The following is a 14732-nucleotide window of genomic DNA, read 5'->3' as shown; positions in this document are numbered from 1 at the left end:
CCTAAGAATAGGACCCTGTTTGTCACGGTTTCTCTAGTACGTAATGGCCAGGGTCTGGCCCATTGCAGATGCTTCATAAACATTTGTTAAATGAAGGATTCCAAAGGCACGTTTCTTAACTTCTGTACTCTGCTGCTTTCTATTTTGTGCCAGAGAAGAATCTTTGAGATCAGCTTCTGGTAATAATCAGATTAATTGCAACTTTTTAAAGAATTATTTTCTGGGGTCTGGGTGGCTCAGTTGGTTAAGTGTCCGACTTTGGCTCAGGTCATGATCTTGCGGTTCGTGAGTTCAAGCCCTGCCTTAGGCTCTGTGCTGACAACTCAGAGCCTGGAGCCTGCTTCGGATTCTGTGTCTCCCTCTCTCTCTGTCCCTCCCATGCTCATGCTGTCTCTCTCTGTCTCTCAATAATAAATAAACGTTAAAAAAAAAAAAAAAAAAGAATTATTTTCTGGGGCACCTGGGTGGCTCAGTTTATTGACCATCCGACTCTTGGTTTCTGCTCAGGGCATGATCTCATGGTGTGTGAGATCAGTTCCTATGTTCGGCTCTGCGCTGATAAGCATGGAGGCTGCTTGAGATTCTCTCTCTCTCCCCCTCTCTCTCTGCCCCTCCCTCTGATCTCTCTCTCTATCCCTCAAAATAAATAAATAAAATTTAAAAAAGAAAATATATTTTTCAACTGATTATTGCATTTCTTCCATATTTTTTCTTGTCCCTTGTCCCTTGTCCTCCCTCCTTTTTATACTTGTAATGCCTAGAGTGAACATCCAGCTCAGGTCCTCTGTAATGACCTACTCTTGATTTTCATCTCTGTTCTCTTTTACATCATTTCGTTTTCAGAAAATGTCTCTGAAATTTGTCCACCATATGCCAGACATACTCTTTTTTTGTATTCATTTACTCTTTATGGGATGTATGTCATCTTGTCATTTCATATCAGCATTTTTTGCTAAACTGCTTAATAAAAAGCCCTAGATACTACGTTTTGACCCAAAGTTTACTAGCTTCTCTATATATTCTTATTTGAATATAAGAATGAGTATAGTATGAGTATGTCTTCAGTGAGTATGTTTGAGAAGCATATTGAATTTAGTGGCATCTCCCTTCTTAAAAAGGAATTATTTTCCTAATCTGATTCTGGATCATAAATGACTCCTTAAAGCTCAAGTAATCTCTTGCTAGAGACTCTCCATCTGGCTAAAATCACTCTGTAACTACAACAACAGTAACAGTAACACATTTCCACACAGCATTCTACAGTTTGTAAATCGCTTTAAAGTACGTCTTCATCTTTAAGCCACACGATGACAGTATATAGTACAAAACACGTAACTAGAGTTGATTGTTTTATTTTACCCTCTTTTTAAATGTGCAAATTTTAAATTTAAATTTGTTGTGCAGATCAATTTAACAGCTCAAATGTGTCTCATTTTGATCTTTTTTTAAAGTGCCATGTTAATGATCACACTGATTTTATTTTTATTTTTGAATTTTTGATTTTATTTAGTTTTAAAGTAATTGCAGAGTAAAATTGTGTCTGTGGGGATGGTAGGAAAACCTAATACATGGAGAGGTTACACGAGATCTAATCTTTAGGACTGTTTATTTATTGTTACAGAAATTTATTATAATATGCTTGTGATACCTATTTCAGTTTAGTTCTTGAGCTCTTGAAACTGTATCGGGTCCAAGAATTAATCCTTCTGGGCACCTGGGTGGCTCCAACTTCAGCTCAGGTCATGATCTCATGGTTCATGAGTTCGAGCCCCACTTTGGGCTCTGTGCTGACAGCTCAGAGCCTGGATCCTGCTTCAGATTCTGTGTCTCGCTCTCTCTCTGCCCCTCCCCTGCTTGTGCTCTGTCTCTCTTTCTCAAAAATAAACATTTAAAAAGAAATAATTAATCCTTTTGACTTTGTTTTTTGAAATATTCAGTACATGGGGCGCCCGGGTGGCTCAGTCGGTTAAGCATCGGACTTCGGCTCAGGTCATGATCTCGCAGTCCGTGAGTTCGAGCCCCGTGTCGGGCTCTGTGCTGACAGCTCAGAGCCTGAAGCCTGTTTCAGATTCTGTGTCTCCCTCTCTCTGACCCTCCCCTGTTCATGCTCTGTCTCTCCCTGTCTCAAAAATAAATAAAACGTTAAAAAAATTTTTTTGAAATATTCAGTACATAATTTCACCAGTTTGAAATTTCTCTTCATTTGTTAAGTCAATAATTTTGTCAGTATACATGTGTAACTTGCAGATACCATAAATTGCTACCCAGAAAGCACTATTTTTTTTTTCTTAACTTACATTATATCACTCTGGCACTGTGGCCACAGCTTGCTTGCTTGCTTGCTTGCTTGCTTTTATGTTTATTTAGAGAGAGAGAGAACGCCCACACACGTGCAAGCGGGGAAAGGGAAGAGAGGGAGAGAGAGAATCTCAAGCAGAGCCCAGTGCAGAGCTTGATCCCATGAACTGCAAGATAATGACTTGAGCCGAAATCAAGAGTTGGACACAACCTACTGAGCCGCCCAAACACCCCTGAAAGCAGTATTTTCTATACTAATATATTGATTGCCTCCCAGATGTGGAGTAGTACTTCCCCAAAGTGCTATTTTTAAAGTTTGAGAATCGTGGGGTGCCTGGGTGGCTCAGTCGGTTGAGCGTCCAACATCAGCTCAGGTCATGATCTTGCAGTTCATGGGTTCAAGCCCCACATCAGGCTCCCTGCTGTCAGCCTGTCAGTGCAGAGCCTGCTTCTGATCCTCTGCCCCCCTCTCTCTGCACCTCCCCTGCTTGCACTCTCCCAAAAAGAAATCAATCATTTAAATTAATATTTAAAAAATAAAATAAAATAAAATAAAATAAAATTTGAAAATACTAATAATAAATTTTGGCCTAGAGGAATGGTTAAGCAAATTCATCAGGGATTTATTTTCAGTGTTTTGTGTACAGGGCCCTCTTTTAAAAAAATGTTTTTTTAATTTTTTTTTAAATATTTATTTATTTTGAGAGAGAGAGAGCGCGCACAATCAGGGGAGGGATAGAGACAGAGAGGGAGAGACAGAGAGAGAGAGAGAGAGAGAGAGAGAGAGAGAATCATAAGCAGGCTCTACAGTGTCAGCACAGAGCCTGATGCAGGGCTCGATCCCATGAACTGTGAGATCATGACCTGAGCCGAAATCAAGAGTTGAACACTTAACCGACTGAGCTACCCAGGTGCGCCCAGGGCCCTCTTTATTTTAAACAGCCTTAATTATTTCTGTAATAAATATGGTGAGTAAAGTATATATATTCTCTGAATGCTTTTGGGTTGCTGTTTGAGAGAGATGTAGCTAATGGCAGTGCAAGTGTGAAGTTTCCTGAGAGATTAGTACTTTGATTCTCTTCCTTTTTTTCACTTTTTAAGAACATCTGTTTTAGACACATACACACACACAAACAGAATGATATAGAATTATTAAAAAGATTTGGTGGATAAATAAATGAAAAAGAGCGAATTACAAAAACAGTATGTTCTTCATGATCTTGATTTATCAAAAATTCTATATTAAATTGATGTTCTGTATACCCTAGTAGCTCTTAGCGGGGACTGTTTGCTTTTACCGCCCAGTTTGGTCCCTAACCAAAGACCAAATATATTTGGGGGTTGATGTTCTCAAAATGTCTGGTACATATGGGGGTGTGTATTTTCTCTGCTTGTTTATCTAAATGAAAATGCTTTGTTCAGTATTAGGCCTTGGTTGGAAAGGCCTCTATTTATCAGTTCTGTAGGTCGTGTTTGAGTTCCCCATGGTGGTGGTTGTGGGGTGTGTGGCATTCTTCTCCACACTGCTCTCCCATTCCCTCTCCAAAGTAGCTCTTTGAGTTATGTGAATTAAAAACCTCTCTGCTTTTCAAGGGGTGATACAGTTTTAGTGCATTTCTTTTGAAATAGAGAGGATTTCTTTGGGAAAAATGAAAAGAAAAATTTTTTGGTTGTTTTCCCTCTTTATATCTATGTTGGTCTGAATAGAAAACAGGATCATAGTGCTTATAGAGAAGAAGAAATACATTGGTGGTGGTCTGGACCAGTTTTGGGACTTGGGGAAATGGGAAAGTGGGGACCCAGCTAGAGTAGCATAGCCTTTAACATGGGGCCCTTCCTTCCCGACATTCCTCTCACTGTTAGTGTTTATCAATTTTGGCTAGCTTTCCTTCATGCTTTCTCTATTTTTCTTGAGTTCACAAACTAATTATTAAACTTACAATGCAGTGTAATATACTTGCAGAAAAGTACAAAGATTATGAATGTATTTTTTGCAAATGGAGCATATCCATGTGGCTTGTACTTGGATAAAGAAATAGAACATATGGGGCCGCCTGGGTGGCTCAGACGGTTGAGTGTCTGACTCTTGATTTTGGCTCAGGTCATGATCTCAAGGTCATGGGATCAAGTCCTGCACGGGGCTCTGTGCTGACAGTGCAAAGCCTGCTTGGGATTCTCTCTCTCCCTCTCTCTGCCCCTCCCCTACTTGCTCGCCCTCTCTTTTTCTCTCAAAATAGATAAGTAAACATAAAAAAAAAAAAAACCAACAGAACATTTAGCACCTCAGCAACCCCCTGTGTTCCCTCTCACTTGGACTTTTTAACTCCTTATGAGCAGAGCAAAAAAGTGCATTTCAGTTCATGAAAGGCTTCAGAGTTTCTATATAATGTCTTACTTAGATGTAATAAATTCCCTTTTTGCCCTTGAAGGTGTGTCTTTCCACCTTATATTACGTCGTTCATCTAAGTTCTCAGAACCTTTTAATTTTCCTAGGCATGAATATTTTTTATAACGTTTATTTTATTTTTGAGAGAAAGCGTGAGTGGGGGAGGGGCAGAGAGAGAGAGAGAGAGAGAGAGAGAGGAGGACAGATGATCCGAAGCGGGCTCTGCTTTGACAGCAGCAAGCCCTGTGGGAGGCTCGAACTCACGAACCACGAGATCATGACCTGAGCCGAAGTCAGATGCTTAGCTGACTGAGCCACCCAGCTGCCCCTAGATGTGAATATCTTAACGAAGTGTTTTTCTTGACTGAAAATATCTCCTTATATTATGTGCATAATAAATAAGCTGTTTCCACTCACTGTGTAAGAAAACATAGAGCAAGAGAGTGAGAAATAGATCAAATGAATGGTGTTTTTCCTTTAATAGCTCTTGCATGTAGTTACAGTAGTAATGAAGTGAGAATAATGTTAGAAATATCTTTGAATACTGTCAGAAAATGATCAAAAGCCCCAGTGCTTGCAGGGTTCCAGTTACCATGGTGACTAAGACTGCCGGAGCAGAATGGAATACTTGCTGGGATTATATAAGACAGCATCTTGAGACATGTATTTGAGATACACAGCTGTCCCTACCAGTGATATCCATGACTTTTGGGTGCCTTGAGACAGCAGAGGCCTCCAAATCACTGATTATTTGACTCTGGAAGAGCAAATACACATAGCCAAAATGAGCACTGGAGGCCACAAATATACATTGACAGAGAAGTGTGCCAAAGTGAATATAATGGTCTTAAATAAAAATAACTGCAGAAATTGTTTTGATTAAATAGGCTTCTAATATTTCAAATTAAAGAAGAAATCCCCCACAGTGCTTCCTTGAAGAGCCTATTTTTAGGATGCCCTGGTTCCTAAGTAGGAAAGGGTAACTGGGAGATGAACGGTCTGTTCCCTTGTCCCTTTCCTCCCCTCCTGCAACCCTTCCTTCCTCTTTCTTCCTTCTTTATCTGCCCCTCCCTCTTCCTTCTCTTCTTTCCTCAAAAAATTCATACCTTCCTTGAGGCAAGCTCTGCACACCGGTAATAGTAGGGTATCTGTGGGGCGCCTGGGTGGCTCAGTCAGTTGAGCATCCAACTTTGGCTCAGGTCATGATCTCACGGTTCGTGAGTTCGAGCCTCCCACTCGAACTCTGTGGGACAGCTCGGACCCTGGAGCCTGCTTCAGATTCTGTGTCTCCCTCTCTCTCTGCCCCTCCCCCACCCATCCTCTGTCTCTCTCTGTCTTTCAAAAATAAATAAAAACATTTTTAAAACGTTTAAAAACATAGTAGAGTATATGTTATTTCAAAGATGATGCTTAAAGTAGCTGTACAAGCTTGTAATAAATATTTTGGTTTTCTGTGGCTTATTGCTCAAAAGAATTGCACATGCATTTGAGGTAGACTGCCACCAGAGTGCAGTGGATATCTTGGTCACATGATGTAGAGAAGTGTGGACTAATAAAAATTTAATAGAGACCACAAATGTGATTTTAATTGTCTAGTAGCCAGATCTTAAAAAATGTAAAAAGGCAAAAATGAAATTAATGTTTATAATTTGTTTGATCTAATATATCTAAAATACTTTATTTCAACATGTCAATATAGAAAAATTATTGAGATCTTTTACATTCTTTTTTTTCATATTTAGTCCTTGAAGTACACTGAATATTTTATTAGCTTTTTTAATGCTTATTTTTTTATTTTTGAGAGAGAGAGAGAGAGAGAGAAAACATGAGTGGGGAAGGAGCAGAGAGAAGGGAGGAGAGAACAGAGGACCCAAAGCAGGCTCCATGCTGACAGCAGACAGCCTCATGCGGGGCCTAAACTCATGAATCACAAGATCATGATCTGAGCTGAAGGCGGATGCTCAACCAACTGAGCCACTAAGGTGCCCCCTGAATATTTTATATAAACTTAACATACATTTGAGTTCAGATGAGCCACTTTTCAGGTACTCAGTACCCATGTATGGCTGTTGACTCAGGCAAAATTCCTCCCACTTTTAGCTTCTGTTCACAAAATGATCCGCTGTGCTTTCTGGAGAATATATACTGGCTGTTTTGGGGTTCTCTTCTTCACAGGTCCATCAGATGTCCCTGTTTGTTTCTTCTGTCTCTTCCTGTACAGATGCCAATAGCCTGCAGGTCTTTTGGCTGTTGGTGATTTGTCCCTACCCACCTGTATTTGGGGATTTGAAGGATACTTTATTACTTACTCTGTTAGTTTGCTAGGACTATCATAACAACATATCACAGATTGGGTTGCTTAAGCAACAGGAATTTATTATCTCACCGTTCTGGAGGCTAACAGTCCCAGATCAAGGTACTAGCAAGGTTGGCTCTTTCTGAGGCCTCACTCCTTGGCTTGGAGATGGCTGTTTTCTCACTGTGTACTTAAATCTAGTCATCCCTCCATACGTGCGCATCCCTGGTGTCTCTGTGTGTGTCCTTATCTCCTCCTTATAGGACACAAGTCAGATTATATTAGTGCCCACCCAAAAGGCCTTGTTTCAATTTAATTACTATATTTGTTTAAAGGTCCCATGTCCAAATGCACATTCCGAGGTACTGGGGGTTAGGACTTCAACATCTGAATTTTGAAGTGACATAACACTTACTTTTGCTGAAGATGTTGTTTGGGGTTTTGGTTTTGTTATCTAATGTTTCTGTCCGTTTTTGGAATGTACCTGAGTAGCTGAAACTATGCTGCTGTCCTTTCCCCAGAATCCAGAAAATCAGCTATTTAAATGATATACCAAAATTTTAAACACTAAAATAGATGAGTATATTTCTAGTTAGTTCTTTTTGACTATCAAAGTTCAGTATAACCTGACCTAAAAAGTTACCATTTTCTAAGATCTTAATTGTCAGGCCTGGCTAGGAACAAAAATACACATCTTCACCTTTTTATTAAAAAAAAATTTTTTTTTTTAGTTTTTATTTATTTTGGAGAGACAGATCATGAGCAGGAGAGGGGCGGAGAGAGAGGAAGACAGATAATCCGAAGCAGGCTCCAGGCTCCAAGCTGTCAGCACAGAGCCTGACTCGGGGCTTGAGCTCATGAACCGTGAGATCGTGACCTGAGCCGAAGTCTCAGCTTAACCAGCTGAGCCACCCAGGCGCCCCGACACATCTTCACCTTTATAATTGCTAGTGGGTTAGACCAGGGATTGGTAAGGGGGAAGGTATTTCTGTTTACTTTTTTTGTTTTGTTTTGTTTTTGTCTTTTTGTGTGTGATCTTCTAAGATCTTCCAGGCGTAGTGTAAAGCGAAAAAGGAAAGAATTTAAGAATAATAGATTTCACTAAATCCTCAAAACAACCTCATTAGCACCTGTTTTCTTGGTTCATAAATGAGAAAAACAAAACTTTGGCAGATAAGCAATAGCTTATGTTAATACAATGGGTTCTAATTTGGGAAGTGCTACCTCAGAGAAGTTTTTCCTTAGTGTAGGAGTAAGGATCCCAAAACTTACAGGGAAGCTCTGATAGCCTCTTCTCTGGAGGTGACACAGAAGAATACTCTAATGATGTAGGAATGACGCAGTTCCTGGCTTCTTGCACTCATCTTCTTGGTTCTCTGAGAAATCCACATCTGTAGAACTCCTTTGGGTAACATCATACCTACAAAATAGTCACAGACCTTTGGAGGGACAAGGCAGCAACACCTTAGAGGACTTTAAAACTTGACAACCTTTTTTTTTCTATGCGCAAGGGGCCAGTGGAAAATAAATGTATTTCTAAGTGTAAGATTTTGTATACTTCCCCTGGAGCTGGTTCACAGGAGGAGAAGACAGCATTCCGTAGCTTTATTTGGCTTGGCATTTCTAAATTCAAACTAAGGGTGATTATTCAAAGTTATTCAAATTCATAAACCATCCTTAGGAATGGAGCAATGTACTAAGAGCTTTCTGTGTGCCCACACCATTCTAGGTACAGGGCTAGCGATGGGAGCAGGATGCAGAGATAAAGGGAATGTCCACCTTCTACCTAATCAAGCACTCTTGTGCATTTTTTTCTCAATCTCTCATTCAAAAAAAGCTTTTCTCCCTCTTCAGTAAACAAGAGAGTTGGGATGCCTGGGTGGCTCAGTTAATTAAGCAACGGTTAGTGAGACTGAGCCCCATGTCGAGTTCTGTGCTGACAGTGCAGACCCTGCTTGGATTCTCTGTCTCTCTCTCTGTCTCTCTCTCTCTCTGCCCCTCTCCCACATGTGCTCACGTGTGTGTGCACTCTTTCTCACTCTCAAAAATAAATAAAATTTTAAAAAGTTGATATAGTGGTATCATTAAGATATCCTCCCCAAAGGAAACACTCAGCCTTAACAGTCTAGACCTGTGGATACCCCCAACACCTTCCAACTCACAGATCGATTCTTAAACCTACATTTGGAAACCAGGTATGCCAGTTGGTTAAAAAAAAACAAACATGCCGGTGTTAAAACAAGGAATTGCTGATTGGCCTTGCAAGTCCTGAACACAATTTTGTCTGGCGTACAAATGAACACAGAGGCATGGATTAGAACAAAGATGTCACTGTATGTAATACAGTCTTCTCTGTGTAAACAAGAATGTGTGATGGGACACTGTGCTTCTTGACTGAAAACCTTGTTCAGAGGAGTTGAGTTATGCCTTTGACTACAGCTTTGGTCATAGCTTTGTTGGAGGTCAATTGCATCCCATGACCTGGGGAGCAGAATGAGCTCACAGAGAAGAAATTACTAATGTAGAATCAAAATCTAAATTGTTTTCCCTTATGGTGCAAAGAAGAGAACATTAGATTAGGGGTTAGAAGGTTTGAATTTGAATCGTAGTTCAACAATTTACTGGTCATGAGTTCCCAGACAACTCGCTTAAGGTCCTTGATCCTTAATGTGTGTGTGTGTGTGTGTGTGTGTGTGTGTGTGTGTGTACGTGTGTGTATGTGTGTATGTGTGTGTAAATGTGTTTACATACACACATATATGCCCTAGAGAAGCCAACCATTTAACTATGGGACTAAGGAAAGGGAAGCCAGTAGAAGAGAACAGGAAGGACAGAAAGGAGAGAATTCCAAGATGGTGGACATGGTGCACAGCAGCACGCCACAGGGAGGACGGACGTGAGGATGGAAAGGTGGCTGTTGGGCTGGGATGTCAGGCGTGGGTGGGTGTCAGCATCTTAGCTAATTCCGCTTAGTTAGGATGGTTGATTTGTAGAAACCCAGAAGAGGTTTCCTAAGTTTTGACATCTCAGCGTTACATTGGAAACATCTCTGAGATAAGAACCAGGTTTAATCATTTGCACGACACTTTTCGCTACTGTAGTCTCTGAACTTTCGTTGGTAGAGTTGAGGATTTAAAAAAAAGGAGCGAGATAAGTGTCATACTTTGAATTTCTACTAACGCTTTGGAAGAAGAATATGAGCAGTCAATTTATAACATAGGTGCCTTTGCAAAAAGTGAAATATCAGGTCATTTAGCTTACAGGATAATTCACAGAGCCCCATTTAATTTAATTCTATGGACCATTAATTTCCCATCTCTGACATCAGTATTAATAACCAAATGATGTATTCAGAGTTTAAAACCATAGTCAAGCTCTGAATAGTAGAGGAATTTGTCTAAACCTCTTTATAAAATACCTTAGTTTTAGACTCTAATCAAATTATAGTGGTATGTATATTAGCTTCTGTGATAGGTCTTATTAGAGAAGGGGTGGTCACAGGACTTAGCCTTTAGGAAGTTAAACAAAAATTTAACTCTGTGTTGAAAAAGAAATTCCTGTCTGTATAGCTGCGTTTTAATTTTTTTATTACTATTTTTGTATTTCTTATTTTTTTTATGTTTGTTTACTTACTTTTGAGAGAGAGAGAATGTGCAGGGGAGGGGCAGAGAGAGAGAGAGGGAGACGGGATTTAAAGCAGTCTCTGCACTGACAGCAGAGAGCCTGATGTACGACTTGAACTCACAGACCAGGAGATCATGACCTGAGCCAAAGTTGGATGCTTAACCAACTGAGCCACTCAGGTGCCTCTAATTATTACTTTTTTTAAAGTTTGTTTATTTAGAGAGAGAGAGAGGATGTGCATGCTTGAGCGAGCGTGGAGTTAGAGAGAGAGAGAGAGAGAGAGAGAGGATCCCAAGCAGGCTCTGCACTTACAGTGCAGGTGCTCAAACTCAGTAACAGCGAGATCATGGCCTGAGCTGAAATCAAGAGTTGGACTCTTAACCGACTGAGCCAACCAGGTGCCCCTGAGTTTTTGTTTTTATTTTTATGTATGTATTTATTTGTTTGTTTATTTTTAGAGAGAGAGCATGCAAGTGGGGTGAGTGGCAGAGAGAGAGAGAATCTTAAGTAGAGTTCATGCCCACTGCAAAGCCCAACGCGGGGCCCAATCCCACGACCCTGGAATCCATGACCTGAGCCGAAATCAAGAGTCTGGCACTCAGCTGACTGAGCCACCCCAGGTTCCCCTATGGCTGGGGTGGCAGATGTTCTAAATTATTTTGAGGAAAATACTATAGAATTTGGGCAGCATTGTTCATAGCTATATCAGAAAATATTGGGGCGCCTGGGTGGCTCAGTCGGTTGGGCGGCTGACTTCAGCTCAGGTCATGATCTCGCGGTCAGTGGGTTCGAGCCCCGCGTCGGGCTCTGTGCTGACAGCTCAGAGCCTGGAGCCTGTTTCGGATTCTGTGTCTCCCTCTCTCTGACCCTCCCCCGTTCATGCTCTGTCTCTCTCTGTCTCAAAAATAAATAAACGTTAAAAAAAAATTTTTTTTTAAAAAGAAAATATTTGTAGACTACAACTTACGTGTTTTGGCCTTTTGGATCACCAATTATGTGCTTTCAGCCCTCATACAAAATTCCCTTCCTTAAAGCCCTTTACGCTGAACCCTTGAAATTATATACATAGTCATGACATAAAGCACTGAGTTGTATCTAGTTCTGTTTTCTCTCGTAACAGAATGTATTACTGAGGTTTATTAAATCTGTCAGTTGGGAAACTCGGAAGAACTTGGAAACACATGCTTCCTTGAAACTTTGCCTAAAGACTTCACACAGTATCGGTAAAGAAGCACCCAAGAGTTGTCAGTTCCCGTGGAGGTGATGGTGATGTTGCAACTTAATGCTGTTATGTAATAACACAGTCTTCCTAGCAGCAGCTACATGATAAGAGTCTTAAAGATTCTGGCGGCAACTTCAATTTTAAAATATCTGATTAGCTCTTTCTCGCTGGAGGTACATGGAGACGTTAAAAAAGAGGAAAACTTGCAATAAATGTGGAAACTGGTGTCTGTAGTTAACCTATTTCTATAATCTGATATGACTTTCTCCTTATCATAAGGATAATGGAAATGGATTTTAAAATGCAGTCAGGAGCTCATTTGTGTTACATATACCTGAAAATTTCATGTAGGGAAACCTTTTGCGTTTTTATTTGTTGTCTTAACATCTGGTAGAGAAATGCATATCTTCTTTCACTTATTAACTCCACTTACAGAATTTACCTTTTACTCATTATCACATAACTATTCAAAATTATTAGTATGAAGGTGTTCATTGCAGCATTTAAAAAAATTGTTTTTAATGTTTATTTTTGAGACAGAGACAGAGCGTGAACGGGGGAGGGTCAGAGAGAGGGAGATGCAGCATTTAAAAAAAATTGTTTTTAATGTTTATTTTTGAGACAGAGAGAGACAGAGCGTGAACGGGGGAGGGTCAGAGAGAGGGAGACACAGAATCTGAAATAGGCTTCAGGCTCTGAGCTGTCAGCACAGAGCCCGACGCGGGGCTCGAACTCACGGACCGTGAGATCATGACCTGAGCCGAAGTCGGCCGCTTAACCGACTGAGCCACCCAGGCGCCCCTCCATGGTGTATGTTTTTTATCCATTCATCAGTCGTGGACACTTGGGCTGCTTCCGTAACTTGGCTATCGTTTCTTTTTTTAATGTTTTTATTTTTGAGAGAGACAGAGCACACACAAGTGGAGGAGGGGCAGAGAGAGAGAGAGAGAGAGAGAGAGAGAGAGAGGCGCACAGAATCGGAAGCAGGCTCCAGGCTCTGAGCTGTCAGCACAGAGCCCGACACGGGGCTCGAACTCATAGACTGTGAGATCATGACCTGAGCCGAAGTCGGATGCTCAACCGACTGAGCCACCCAGGCGCCCCTGCAGCATTTTTATAACAGGGAAAAACCAGAGGCAATATAAATGTTAAGAAGGGATTGGTTAAATAATTTGTTTATTGCATACAGTGAATGTTGATATAATTATGTGTGTATTTAAAAACCCTGACATATTATTAAATTTAAAAGACATGTGAAAAGGCATGTTATAGAACATTATATGTAGTTTGATCCCATTTATGTAAAATAATAGAAAAACTCACATATTTACTTAAATGTACATAGAAAATGCATCCTTAATGGTGGTTATTTCTGGGGGCTAGAATTGAGGGGGAAAACAATAGGGTATTTTTTACTTCTTACTCTATATACTGTATAGCATTTTTGTTTTAAAAGAGACTTCTATTATTTTCAAAATTGAAAAAGAAAGAAACAAATATAAGATCTCTGTGGTAGATTGCCTATAAAAATCATTCCCTTCCTCGTATCCATGCCCCTGAGTCATCCCCTCCCACACTGACTCTGGGCTTGGCCATGACGATTCCTTTAGCCAATGGGGTGGTGCAAACATGATGCAAAGACTCAAAAAAGAACGATGCACATTAGAGCCCCCTCTCTTTTGCTGCTTTTGGGATCCTTGCAACCAACCTCATGGAAACTGAGCTAGCCTATTGGATGAGAAACACATGACCCAGCACCCTTGCTGCCAGCCAGGCAACGGTGAGATGTCTGAGGAAGGCCATCCACCACTAGCTGTCCACAGTTGCATGAATGAGGTCTGGCTACGGTTTTATTAGCTGATAATTGCCTTTGTTCCTCTTACATACTATCTTAGTTCTCTCTCTCTCTGATGATCTCTTCTTTCTCTTTTGCATATCCATATCTCTCTCTTTCAGCAGCTTTCCCTGACTCCTCAAGCCCTCCAATATATCTCTTTTCTACAGTCTTCTGTTATTTTTATTCAGTACCATATAAGTTAATACTTATGTGCTATTTTTTCTTTTTCTGTACGTGTGTTAGTCTTTTCTATTTAACTAAATAATAAGCTCTTTGATTGTAGAAATCATATTTCACATCACATTCTCTGGCCTTTGTAGTACTTAGCACTTGGTAGAATTATATGTAGTAACTATACCTTGTCTAATTTCAGGGCAAGTGTCACCAATAGCAAGATACCTGACTGGGGCAGGAGAAATGCTATACAGGGGTGCCTGGGTGGCTCAGCTGGTTAAGCCCCCAACTCTTGGTTTCGGCTCAGGTCATGATCTCACAGTTTGTGGATTTGAGCCTCACGTCAGGCTCTGTGCTGACAGCACAGAGCTTGCTTGCGATTCTCTCTCCCCTCTCTTTCTCTTCCTCCCCTGTGCTCTCACTCTCTCTCCCAAAAGAAATAAATTTTTAAAAATTAAAAAAAAGAGAAATGCTTTACAAACATAAGCTATATCTGTTTCTGCTCTGTAGCTGTCTTATTTCCATGAAATTATGTATCCTTTGTTAAGTAAATTAAAAAATATATAGCAGCTTTGTGTGTGAGTGTGTGTGTGTGGGGGTCTCTTTCTTCTAATCTCAAATATGTATGTGTATTATACACCGTGCTACATATGTTTATATTAAACATGAAAAAATGTTAATTGTATATTAAGTGAAAAAGTTGATATTACAAAACAAGATAAATACTGTGCCTGTATACACAAATACTGTGTATGTATGAAATCTGGAAGGATTTCTCCCTCCACCCCCTAACAACCAAACAATAAAATACTACCTCAAATTTCTATATATTAGTATAGTTTACCAAGAACATTCAGCTTACTTACTTATGTGAGATAAATAAAGGGTTTCTGGG

At 40.3% G+C, this 14732-nt stretch overlaps 1 protein-coding gene across 2 annotated transcripts in view; it reads left to right on the top strand.

The window, feature by feature from the left end:
- SCAI (suppressor of cancer cell invasion) overlaps window positions 1-14732 on the top strand; it is a 153022-nt gene that overhangs the window by 75212 nt on the left and 63078 nt on the right. The gene's annotated exons all lie outside the window — the stretch shown is intronic.

This window comes from Panthera uncia, chromosome D4, assembly GCF_023721935.1.
Source record: "Panthera uncia isolate 11264 chromosome D4, Puncia_PCG_1.0, whole genome shotgun sequence".
Classification (NCBI taxonomy): domain Eukaryota; kingdom Metazoa; phylum Chordata; class Mammalia; order Carnivora; family Felidae; genus Panthera; species Panthera uncia.
This window is presented reverse-complemented; position numbering and strand designations above follow the sequence as displayed.